We start from the raw sequence: 13,776 nt of genomic DNA, 5'->3' as shown, positions 1-13,776 counted from the left end.
CTTATTAATAGTCTTTTTATGTTGCATGGTTTTTTACAATTTTTTTAAAGCAAATATGTACTCTTGTTAATAAGAAGTATGTTGTTAGTTTATTGCTTGTGTTATATCTACCTATGAAGCATTAGAAAATGATACAATTGCTAATAATAGAAATATTACACAAATATTCTACCATGGATCAAAACACCTCCTCATCTTTTATGAAAATTTAAAAAAAAAATAGATGGGACCCACTTTAATGACTTTGGACTATGATGGACCGAGTCCGTCATCTAAACATTTTCCTATATTACATTATGTCAATAAAACAAAATAGCAGGTTCGTTAAGATAACTATGATATCTTTAATATGAGTTATCATTATAAATTTAAATGTATTCTATATTTAGTCATCTTTTTTATTTTTATACAACATGTAAAGTTATATATAAACATTCTTTGCAAAGAATGTATACTTTCCCATCAAGTTTCATAATTTTACATGGTACCAAAGCTATGAGCTCTTTAAACATTACACCCTCTCCAATTTAGTCCCCCCATATTTCACCCCTTTCTTCTTCTCCAACATCAACCCATTACACCTTCTCAATTAAATTGAACACAATTAGGTTGCATTGAAAATACATTTCACTTTACTTAATTGTCAAAATCTTTATGGCTTTATTAATGGCTCCCTCACTATTACATAAATATATTTAAGATAGCGACAGTAAATTATTATCTTATATAGTTTAACTGTATCCATAGATCAAAAGTAACAATTTAAGACCCGTTACATCTGCTTGCGCTACTAAACATAAGGTAGCGGTTTAATTACTTTTTCGCAGCGGATAAAAAGTGCGACTTAAATTATGATTTTACTAAATACAAAATAATTTTTTATTAAAGTATATTATTATACACAATACAAAAAGTGGTTTTTTTTGTAACAGTTTTAAATCGTTGCCAAATTGATGCCTTAGTAGTATTAAAGAACAATTTTATAACCGCTGCGGATACACCATTGCTAAGCCTTAAAATGTAATAGTGCCTTATGCCACCTAAAACTATCACAGTTCTACCTTTTCTAAACTTATCGCTAGTCTTATTATTGATATTTGATTTCAAAAACACTAAATGCTAATTCTTTGCTACTTTCTTTTCCCAATGAAAAGAGCTTCCCATATGTCATTATACTCTCATCCTCATTTAAAGTTTGGAAAGCTTTAGCCAAACTGTTTGAATTAGTTTGATATATTCGATAACTTCAAATTCATATTGAACTTTTAAAAGTTGAAGAGAAATGGTATATATTTAACATTATTACGAAAAGATTAACTAACGAAGTACATGTTCCTTGTTATTGTTAAGTATTAATTTGTAATTTCCAGTTGCATTAACCTTGATTAGTGTGTATTCAAGTTTAATGTGCATTTGTGTTTATATTGGTTATTAATTTTGATTAATGTTATTAAACATGGTTCATGTACTTTGTACTTTAATAAAGTAAAGTTCATAATTATTATCTTTAAACAAGTTTGTCGGTTCTCTTCCTACCTTCCCATTCCTAACAATTCTAACAAAGTGATATAGCCTTGATTTCTTGACTTAAGAAGTAGAAAGAAATAGCAAGCAATAATCTTTTTCCATAACAATTTTTTTTAGTGACAATTTTCTCTTCTCACTAAAGAAAATTATGAAAGTTGGTGTATTTATATGAAAGTTTTGATTGGCTCATAAGATATGTGAAAAAATGTTGATAATGGTATTCTCCATTCGAAGATGAAGTATCATTAACTCAAAATGATCAGGATGGTTTGGGAAAGATAAGAAAAAGGGATAGATAAACCTTTGCTCTTATCCATCAAGATTTGGATGAGCCTTTGTCCATAAAGGTGGCTAATGCTACCAATGCAAAGCATGCTTAGGAGATTTTGAAGAATACCCTCTAAGGAGTTGGAAAAGTGAGAAAGGTGTGACTCCAAACCTTATGAAGTAAATTTGAAGTTTTGCAAATGAGGGGACTTGAATCTATTTCTAATTTTTTTTATCAATGGCAAACTTCATAGTAAGCAAAATAAAGTGATGAGCTATTTGAATATTTTAGTGAGTATATTATAAAATATTTCTATTTAAATTAAGTTATATGCCTCATGTATACTACATAACACAGACAATTCACAATAAGGTAAGTTTATCACCAGTAGCCTCTCAAACATCCTATATGTCTAGCTCTCACTGAAGTTTCTCAAGACTTTTTCTAAATACACTATATGAAATCTATAGTATCAAAAGCATAAAATGTGTCGACCTAGTCTTTTGTCTTAATGTAGTGCTTGGGGTATATACAATGGGTCTTGACTTGCACGTCCATATCCTTCATATCATAAACATATTATAAAGGGCTAGTGTTCATCCAAGACCTACCATTCATCAATAATAAAATGTATAAGCAAAATTTTTATGAATTTAATACAAACATCTTATTATAATCATGGCATTCATGATGCATGATCATACTTAATTCAATCTGTTTAACTTTAGTTAAATAAAGTTGAGTTCTACTCACAACTTTGCTCACTTGCAATTAGCTTACTACTGGTCCCTTTCAAGTTTAGTTCTACACAGACAAACCCAAATGAGGATCAAAACACAACCTCTTAAAAGTTTAGAACTATCCTAAGAAACTTCGAGAAGTGTACAAGAAAATATATAGAAAAACCATTAAAAAAAAAGGTTTGATAAGGGACTTTTGATAGCGTAAAGGCCCTATACAAAAGTTAAAGTTGTCTTTCAAAAGCATCTTAGGTTACTAGAGGTGGCAACACTAGTGTTCATGTTCAGTGGCCAAAGCTACCTTCATTGATTGAACTTGGGTTTCGTTCTGGTATCAAAATCTGATTTTCACTATGCACCACTGCTTCTACACATCCTTAAAAATAACCAAAACATGACAAAACTTTCATTAACAAAATAAAAAACTCAAAACGGCTTCAAAAATGCATTAAAACCTATCAATCATCATCCCAAACTCTCTATTACGCTCTTTTTTTACTTTAACAACTTTTTGCTTGAAGTATTCATTGGCATCATAAAACTCGATGTCCTCTAATACATTGTCTTAGTCCCCATCGAGTCTTGCTATTAAGCCCCAACTTTGGCATTTTCCATAATAGTTCTTTTCTCAATGTTCTCAGAAGCCTAGTTATAAACTCCTCCATCTCGTCATTTAAGCTCTCATTAAGCATTTCTTTTCTTAGGAGCCTGCTACCTTCACAACTCTATCTAGTCAAATTAGGAGCGCTTTTAGTTCACTTTAGAGCTGTGATGGTTGTACATCAAATGGATATAGCATGAGGAATGTATTAATTCTACGCATAAATAAACTTCCTTTTTCTTATTAGAACTCATGTTTTTAAAGTTTGCTTATGGCATGATTGTTGAGCCTATCTATATGGGTTCACGAAGAACTAAAGGAAAGATAAAAAGACAATTGAAGCAACAAAAAGTGTTCCTTATTCATGATAAGAAACGACATTATTGGCCTTATTACAAGACCTTTTCTCTATATTCTCTTATTCGAATCCTGTTTTTATGACTCCAACTTGTAGGGTAGGCTTAATGTCCTTAAAGGAAGTATCACAATGAGAGGGCTTGGAGTAGAACACATTGATGTCACATTTGCTAGATAGTTGGTCTGCTAGGTCTTCCAAAGTGTTCTTATTTATAATGGACTAGAGCTTAGTTATGCCTGCTTTGAAGTGATCTCGAAGTTCTTATTGATCCTTGCCTAACCAAAAAGAAATTCATTCCTCTCTTTACATTAGTATATAAAAGTATTTCTGGCTTTCCCCATTTGGCAAGAGTTGAGAGGCTTGGATCTCATTGATGAAGGTGAGCGACTTGGCTAATGATTGAGCCACTTTCTCACTATGCTCTTCTACTTCCCTCCTCAATCAAGCTCGCTCTTAAAATGGCACCTATGGGCTCAACAACATGTGATCTAGTAAGAAAAGAAGTCATGAAGAATAATGAATGAGTGCATGAATGCAAACTTACAATACTTTGCCTTTTCACTGTACCATTTTGAAGAAACCAGGTGAATTAAGAGTAGTAAAACTCTAAAAGAAATTGAAAACCGTGAATTTTGATGCAACATTCAAATTTTTTAATCATAAATAATACCATTATCAAGCATTAAATAGTACCACTTGAGAATTGGCTGGTACTTACCAATTAACAGTATTAATGTAGATATGTTGAAATATTGAATTTGGAGCCAAAATAAGTTGATCTAGTATGTGAAAACCCCAAAATAAAATCAGGATATGGACTTAATTGGTATTTTTTAAAAAAGATAAATAATGATTCCAAAAAAGGAATATAATTTGGCTTAGGTCAAAATTGATAAATTTGACTTAGTTAAAATTAATAAGGGATATATAAAATATTAATTAATAGTAAATATGTGTAAAATATGAAATATGGGAAAGTATAAATATAGTAGAATTTAAAAGGAAAAGGAAAAGTTAGATTAAATGGAGAATTTTTAAGATTTTAAGTGAGAATTAATCAAAGTCATTGGATTATATAGAGCCCATTGAATCATAATCCTCCATTTTCTTTAAAAATAGACAAAAAGAGAAAAATAACTATTCCCTCGTCTTCTTCAACTAGCCTTGCCAAAACCCCATCTTCATGAACTAAAAGTTTTCTTCTTCATTTACCATCATATTTCCTTGGGTTTTTCACTTGAAGTCAATTCTTGTCTCCCCCCTAAAAATCTTTTGAAGCTAGAAATTAAAGAGAAAAAATCAAGAGGAAATCAAGAGAGGGAGTTAGGATGAATAGTGACCCTTGGAGAGAGAAGGCTTGGGTAAGGAAAAATTTGTTTGGGAAAGATTATATTTTCCTCTGATAAGGCTTAGAGTTGTGATAAGGTTTAGAGTCATGATAAGGTTAGAGTTGTAATAAGATTTAGAGTTATGATAAGGTTTATAGTTGATTGAGATAATATTTGTTATTCATACAATCTGTATCTAACTCAACCACTGGTATATACTATATAAATGTATTCTGTACAGAAATACAAATAACACATAGAATTCTCAATACCATAAATCTTCTATATGGTATCAGAGCCATAAAGGCTTTATAACAAATTCTTCTCTTTTCTTTTACGTTTTTCTCATCTTGTTCTTTCCTCTGTTCGTACCAGCAATGGCTAACACTGAGCAATCTCTTGTTTCAACCACTATCGGCTCCACATCATCTATTCCCAATATTCAGATTCCAAAAGTCACTCAATTTCTCACCATTAAACTCACTTTGGCTAATTATTTGCTATGGCATGCACAAATCATGCCTCTTCTTAATGGATACAGATTGGCTTCTCATGTCGATGGTAATGTTATTGCACCCGATCGGTTTTTATCCACTAGCAAACCAAATCCCGCATTTATGGATTGGTTCTGTCACAATCAGATCGTTCGTAGCTGGATCAATTGTTCCGTTTCTGAATCTATTCTTCATCAGATCACTCGTTGCACCACTGCCAAGGATGCCTGGGACAAGCTCACTGTAATCTATTCCACCGGTGCTAAAACGCGGATTCAGCAGCTGCGTAAACAACTCAAGCATCTACAGCAAGGTAATGATTCGATTGACAATTACATGCGTAAAGTGAAATCGTATTATGATCAGCTTTGTGCATTAGAAGGATCTATTACCGAGGAAAATCTTATGTGCGATGTTTTGGAAGGATTGTGTTCTGATTATCGTCCTTTTACGCATGCTATAGAAGCACGAAATACTCAAATTACTTTTGATGAGTTGTATGCATTACTACTCAGTGAAGAATCCCAATTGAAGTTTCATTCTCTCACTCTTAATTCTGTCGTTCCTGCTACTGCTCACTATGCAAATTATGGGCGAGGCAGTAGAGGGCGTGGGCGTGGTTACCATGGGCGTGGTGGACACTCATCATACCAAGGACGCACTTCTGAGCAGTCTAGTTATGCTTCTGGTCGTGGCACTTCTACTTTAACATGTTTTAATTGCAATGGAACAGGATATGTTTCAAGACAATGTCCCTCACCTCGCACCAATCATCAAGCCAATGTAGCCAAAACTCAAACTGAACCTCTTCAAGCTTGGACTGTGGACTCCGGTGCAAATTATCATCTAGCAGCTAATCAGAAAACTATAGCTCATCCTATTCCTATCAATCATGCCACCGCTGTAACGATCCGAAAATCGGACTGAGCTAGGTCTAGATGGCTGAGCAACTGGGGCTGCTGGTTCTGTAGGTGGTGGAGGTGGTGCAACATTTTCTGAGGTAGGGTCTGCTGGATTTGGATAGTATGGTGGGGGTGGATACATTGGGTATTGTGCATATGGTGGGTAGTATGGTAGGTATGGCATCTGTGTGGGATAAGGGGTGAAGCTAAGGTAATCCGATATACCTCCCATCGAATACCCGGGATGTTGTGAGAAGTGTGGGTAGTGGGGTGGCTGAACAAATCCCGAGGCCTGAGTGCCTCCTTGGGACTCTCCCATTCCTTCTTCTGTCATGTTAACTCCCATATTGCCATCCCTCCTCTGCTCTACATCCATATCATCCCCCATGTCCTCTGACGCTTCTCCCTGAACTGTTCCTCTAACTGATCTGCTCCTACCCAGATCCAAAGACCTTCTAGGGTCTCTTATTGCTCTGTCTCTGCTAGACCTACTAGACATTGCCCTAGGCAATGCTGGAGGACGGGCGCTCGTGCCCTCATCCTCAGGTGGCACTCCAGTCAATCTTGCTGATCGACGAGTTCCCCTCATCCTGTTTTTCTGAAAAACAGCACACATTACAAAAACATTAGCATCATATGGTTCATGTGGGCACACATGAACACGCATCACATACATCACATATCATAGCATATCATTAATGCACATGCATATCATCATGGCATTTCACATCATTATTCAAGACAGGACTCCACATCCTATCCTAGTGGACATGATCTTTCCTATTGTGCTTGACCTTCTATAACATCTATGAGCCCGACACTCTAGGTCCGACCATATGAACCTAGGGCTCTGATACCATTCTGTAACGACCCAAAAATCGGACCGCTACCGGCACTAGGATCCAGATCGGCTTAAGGCCGCCGGGACCGTAGCAAGCCTGACATCTAACCTGTAAACCTGTATAATCCCATACATGATCAACAACATACATAAAAATTAAAACTTTTCTTTCCATATACATCAACCATACTCAACCCGTGCATGCACTGTATATAACATAAATCATAAACATTGATCCCTCTGTGGGATCTCATCAGTGCCCCCAAATGGGTGACATAACATATGTTGAGTTGGTTTACATAAACATCATAAAATTCTCTAAGATCATGTAATAAAAGGGATAACAACCATCTATGGTCAAGCACACCTCTAACATCCATAAACATCATTACATAACTATAATGTACTTTTACATTACATTGTACTACGATTTGTCATGTCCACATTCTATCTATTACACAACAAGCTTTACTCTAACCGACCTCCTCTTCTATCCTGTACCTGCAAGCCTGGGGGTAAAAGGGAGAGGGGTGAGCTAAAAGCCCAGTGAGTTGAACTATAAAACATATTAACACTATGCTCCAATGAGATGCATCATAACACAGACAATTCACATAAGGGTTGGGTGAACTTGTCACCAATTAGTCCAAGCTAACTCTGTGCCAGGCCGTAGCATGGGGTCCTGGTCTTCCTGTCATACATACATTACTTACCATTATCCCAGGGCCTCCTCTGGGCTCCTGGTCTTCGAGTCCCATTACCGTGCCAGGCCGTAGAATGGGGTCCTGGTCTTTCCTTACTCTGTGTCAGGCCGTAGAATGGGGTCCTGGTCTTCCTGTCATGGACTAATTGGGTCATCCAACATTCACCCACATCAACAACAATCGATGCAATGCGGCATATTCGTGAAACTAATGCAATCATCCTATTGCATAATCATGATGCATGAAACATGATAAAACATTTAATTTAAAAGATTAAGTTTAGTTCCACTCACCTCTGGCTGACTCTGAAAACACCGAAGCAGCTGAACTCACTGCTGGGGTCCTCGGTTCCTCAGGTCCGAACCTACACAGGTGGACTCAAATGAGGGACCAAACACACCTGAACATAACTATAAACTACTCCCCAAAAACCCCCTAAAACATCATGAAACAACCATACAAAATCATGCAAAGGAGGCCTGGACAGGGCACTTTCGGCTGCAGGTTCGGCGGCCGAAAGTCCCATCCAGAGCCGAAAGTCAGGCAGGTTTGGCGGCACCTTCGGCGGTCGAAACTCCCAGATAGAGACGAAACTCATGCATGTTCGGCGGCACTTTCGGCGGCCGAAACTGCCAGACAGAGACGAAAGTCTCCCTTTCGGGGGCAAGCTTCGGCAGCCGAAAGGCTGCCTCCCCAGCCATGTTCGGCGGCCGAAAATCCTTCGGCTGCCGAACCTGGTTTCTGCCAAAGGGCAGAAACTTGGCTCCCTTTGCCCATTTCGCCTCCAAACTTATCAAACATGCATCAAACCTATTCTACAACACACAAACACAAGCATACATGTTCCTAGGGGCCTCAAACCAACATAAACCCCATCTACAACACATCAAGAAACTCACATTGTTCATGAACATACATTTATACCCATAAACTCCAAAAACATATCCATAACCTAAACATGCATTCTATCCCATAGATCTACTTAAAACTTACTTAAAACATGCAATGAGCTTAAGATCGGTTCTTACCTCTTGAAGATCGAGAGGGAGACGACCTAAACTCGAAGTTGGGAGAGATTGGGTTCTTGAACCTCCAAGCTCCAAAACTTTGCTCAAAAGCTTTAATCTTCAAAACAAAGTTAAAACAAATGGAAATCTTGAAAGATTTAGAGGAAAAACATCAAAGATGGGTGAGGGACGGCGAAGAGCTCACCTTGGCCGAAAATGGGGAAAAAGCTCGCCCGTTTTCGGCTAAGGGACCCTTTTATAGTGGCTGGCCAGACCATGTTCGGGGGCCGAATGTGCCTCCGCATGCATGCCATGTTCAGCGGCCGAACTTGGGGTTCGGCGGCCGAACTTGGACTTCCCTCACTTATGCTTTCGGGGGCCTAAAGCACACCCGCAACGCATGCATGTTCGGCGGCCGAACCTGAATTTTCCTCCAATGCTATTTTCATGCAAAAACTCATTTTCTTTCATGCTTAAAACATAAAACACATTATAACATCTCATAAAAACATGGTTTTACCCTACTAGAGGCTTCCGACATTCGAGATTCCACCGGACGGTAGGAATTCCGATACCGGAGTCTAGCCGGGTATTACATTCTCCCCCCCTTAAGAACATTCATCCCCGAATGTTCCTCAACTAGAACATGCAAGGCATACAACATATTATACACATAAAACACATGAAACATATAAGAAACCAACCTTAGAAAAGATAAGGGTACTGCTGGAGCATGGACTCCCGTGTCTCCCAGGTGCATTCTTCCATATTGTGGTGGTTCCAAAGGACTTTCACCATCGGGATTTCCTTGTTTCTCAGCTTCCTGATTTGAGTGTTCAGAATCCGTACCGGCTGCTCAACATAGGTGAGATCCTCTTGGATCTCCACATCAGGCTCACTAAGAACCTTGCCCGGATCTGACACGAACTTTCTCAACATAGAAACATGGAAAACCGGATGGATTCTCTCCATTGAAGCAGGTAAATCCAGCTTGTACGATACATTCCCAATCCTTTGCAGGACTTCAAAGGGTCCGATGTACCGCGGAGCCAGCTTACCCTTCTTTCCGAACCGAACCACTCCTTTCATTGGAGACACCTTGAGCAACACCAGATCCCCCTCCTGGAACTCTACTTGCCTTCTGCGGATGTCTGCATAACTCTTCTGTCTGCTTGCAGCAGTCTTGATTCTTTCTCTGATTAAGGGTACCACCCTGCTGGTGATCTCTACTAGCTCAGGCCCTGCCAAAGCCTTTTCTCCAACTTCCTCCCAGCAAACAGGTGACCTGCACTTCCTCCCATATAAAGCTTCATATGGAGCCATCCCGATGCTAGCATGATGGCTGTTATTGTAGGCAAACTCCACCAAAGGTAGATGCTGCCTCCAAGAACCGCCAAAGTCCAGCACACACATTCTTAGCATATCTTCTATGGTCTGGATGGTCCTCTCTGACTGTCCGTCTGTCTGTGGATGGAAGGCAGTGCTAAAATCCAACCTGGTACCCATGGCATCCTGCAGACTCCGCCAAAACCTAGAGGTGAACTGGGGTCCTCTATCTGACACTATAGAAACAGGAACCCCATGCAGTCTGACTATCTCTTAACCATACACCTGCGCCAATTTGTCCACAGAATAGCCACTCCTGACAGGGATGAAGTGAGCAGATTTGGTGAGTCTGTCCACAATCACCCATATGGAGTCCAATCTATTGGACGTCGCCGGTAACCCCACTACGAAGTCCATAGCTATATTCTCCCATTTCCACTCTGGAATAGGTAGCGGGTTAAGCATTCCAGCCGGCTTCTGATGTTCCAGCTTCACCCTCTGACACACTTCGCAGGCTGACACAAACTGTGCCATTTCTCTCTTCATAGCTGGCCACCAATAAACCTTTTTCAGATCCTGATACATCTTGGTGGCCCCGGGGTGAATGCTGTATCTTGCATTATGAGCCTCTCTCATAATGTCTCCTTTTAGCCCTATGTCATCTGGTACACACAAATGACTCCCATAGCGGAGGATCCCCTTATTATCGAATCTGAACTCACTGTCCTTGCCTGACTGAACAGTCCTGGCAATCTTCACTAACTCTAGGTCCTCATGCTGTTTCTGAGCCACCTGCTCCAGAAACACGGGTGTCACTTTCATCTGAGCAACCAATGCACCTGTACCAGACAACTCCAACTGTAGACCTTCATCAATGAGCTTGTAAAACTCCTTCACCACTGGTCTCCTCTCTGCCGTGATGTGGGATAGACTGCCTAGTGACTTCCGGCTTAAGGCGTCTGCCACGACATTCGCCTTACCCGGATGATACTGAATCTTGCAATCATAGTCACTCAGCAGCTCCACCCATCTCCTCTGTCTCAAGTTCAAATCTCTTTGACTCAGGATGTACTGCAGGCTCTTATGATCTGTAAAGATCTCACATTTTACCCCATAGAGGTAGTGCCTCCACATCTTGAGTGCAAAGATTACTGCTGCCATCTCAAGGTCATGTGTGGGGTAATTCAACTCATGCTTCTTTAGCTGCCTCGAAGCATAAGCAATCACCCTCTCATTTTGCATCAGTACACAACCCAGTCCCACACGGGACGCATCACAAAAGACTGTAAAGTCCTCATCACTAGATGGCAGAGCTAAAACTGGCGCTGAAGTCAACCTCTTCTTAAGCTCTTCAAAACTCTCTTCGCACTGGTCGGTCCACAGAAATTTCTGATTCTTCCTGGTTAGTCTGGTCAGAGGAGCTGCTATTTTCGAGAAGTCCTGAACGAACCTCCTGTAGTAACCTGCCAAACCCAAGAAACTCCTGATCTCCGTCACTGAAGTGGGTCTAGGCCAGTTAGCCACAGTTTCTGTCTTCTTGGGGTCCACCTCTATCCCATTCTCTGACACTACATGCCCCAAGAACGAAATGCTCCTCAGCCAGAACTCACACTTAGAGAACTTGGCATACAAGCCATGTTCCCTCAAGGTCTGTAGAACCAACCTCAGATGATGGGCATGCTCCTCTGCATTCCTAGAATACACTAGGATATCATCTATGAAGACAATAATGAAGTGATCCAGGTACTGGCTAAACACTCTATTCATGAGATCCATGAATGCTGCAGGGGCGTTGGTTAGCCCGAACGGCATTACAAGGAACTCAAAATGCCCATATCTGGTCCTGAAAGCCGTCTTTGGCACATCCTCATCTCTGATCCTCAGCTGGTGGTACCCAGATCTCAGATCTATTTTGGAGAAACAGCCCGCTCCTGCTAGCTGGTCGAATAGATCGTCGATCCTTGGCAAAGGGTACTTGTTCTTGGTAGTGACTTTGTTCAACTGCCTGTAGTCGATATAAAGTCTAAGGGATCCATCCTTCTTTCTCACGAACAAAACTGGAGCACCCCAGGGTGAGGTACTCGGTCGGATGAAGCCCTTGTCTACCAGCTCCTGCAACTGCTCCTTCAACTCTTTCAATTCTGCTGGCGCCATACTGTAGGGAGGGATAGAGATCGGTCGAGTTCCAGGCATTAGTTCTATCTCGAACTCTATCTCCCTAGCAGGTGGTAAACCTGGCAGCTCGTCTGGGAACACATCTAAGAACTCTCTAACCACTGGCACTGAGGCGGGCTCTCTGACCTAACTGCTAAGCTCTCTCACATGAGCCAAATACCCCTGACATCCCCTCCTGAGCAACCTACGAGCCTGAAGAGCTGATATCAGACCTCTAGGTGTACCCCTCCTGTCTCCTCTGAAGACAACCTCAGACCCATCCTGACCTCTGAACCTGACTACCTTGTCCCTGCAGTCCAAGGTAGCACCATGGGTAGATAACCAGTTCATCCCTAGAATGACGTCAAAATCTGTCAAATCTAGAACCACTAGGTCGGCGGACAAGCATCTTCCCTCAACAAACACAGGACTACACTTGCAGACTGACTCTGCCACTGATGGATCACACTTGGGTCCACTGACCCAGAGAGGACACTCTAACCCAGAAGTCATCAAACCTAACCTCCCCACGGCTCTCGGAGCAATAAAAGAATGAGATGCACCAGGGTCCATCAAGGCATACACATCTGAACAACCAATGATTAAGTTACCTGCCACTACGGTGTTAGATGCATCTGCCTCCTGCTGTGTCATTGTGAAGATCCGTGCTGGAGCTGATGGACCTTCACCTCTGAAACCCGCTAAAGAAGAGGCTGCCCCTCTCCCTCTGCCTCTGCCACTGGCCTGAGTCATGGCTGGAGCTGCTAGCTGCGCTACACTGCCTGAGGCTGTCTGCTGGGACTGAGCCATCGGGACTGCTCTTGGACATTCTCGAGCCATATGCCCCTCCTGACCACATCTGAAACAGGCATTCGTCCCAAACCGACATACTCCCCTGTGTGGCATACCACACTTCGCACAAACTGCATTATCCGCACTAGAGCTTGAGCCACTCCCAAATCCCAGACTGGACTTGACTTTATTCCATAACTTATTCTTCTTACCCTTGGGCTTACCCCATCTCTTACTGCCTGAAGCTGCTGCACTCAGGGTAGAAGGATCTAATATTCCCTCACCCGGAGTTTTAGAACCAGAAGGTTGTGCCACTGTCTGCTTAACTGTCCCCTGAATGATGGCACTGGCCTCCATTTTCCTAGCCATATCTACTATGGCATGGAAGCTCTCCCTGTCCACGGACTGAATCAAGGAGGAATACCTGGAATGAAGTTTCATGACATACCTCCTTGACTTCTTCGAATCTGTATCCAGACTCTGCCCAGCAAAAGGCAACAGCTCCAAGAATCTGTCGGTGTACTCCTCTACACTCATATCCTCTGTCTGCCTCAACTGTTCAAACTCTATCATCTTCAACTCCCTTGAACTATCGAGAAAAGCCCAACCTGCAAACTCGTTTGCAAACTCTTCCCAGGACATGCTGTCCACTCTCGGGTTCACATAATTCTTGAACCACTCTCGTGCCTTCTTGCACTTAAGCGTGAACCCAGCCATCTGAATGGCTCTACTGT

This window comes from Manihot esculenta, chromosome 2 (genome assembly GCF_001659605.2).
Source record: "Manihot esculenta cultivar AM560-2 chromosome 2, M.esculenta_v8, whole genome shotgun sequence".
Lineage (NCBI taxonomy): Eukaryota > Viridiplantae > Streptophyta > Magnoliopsida > Malpighiales > Euphorbiaceae > Manihot > Manihot esculenta.
This window is presented reverse-complemented; position numbering follows the sequence as displayed.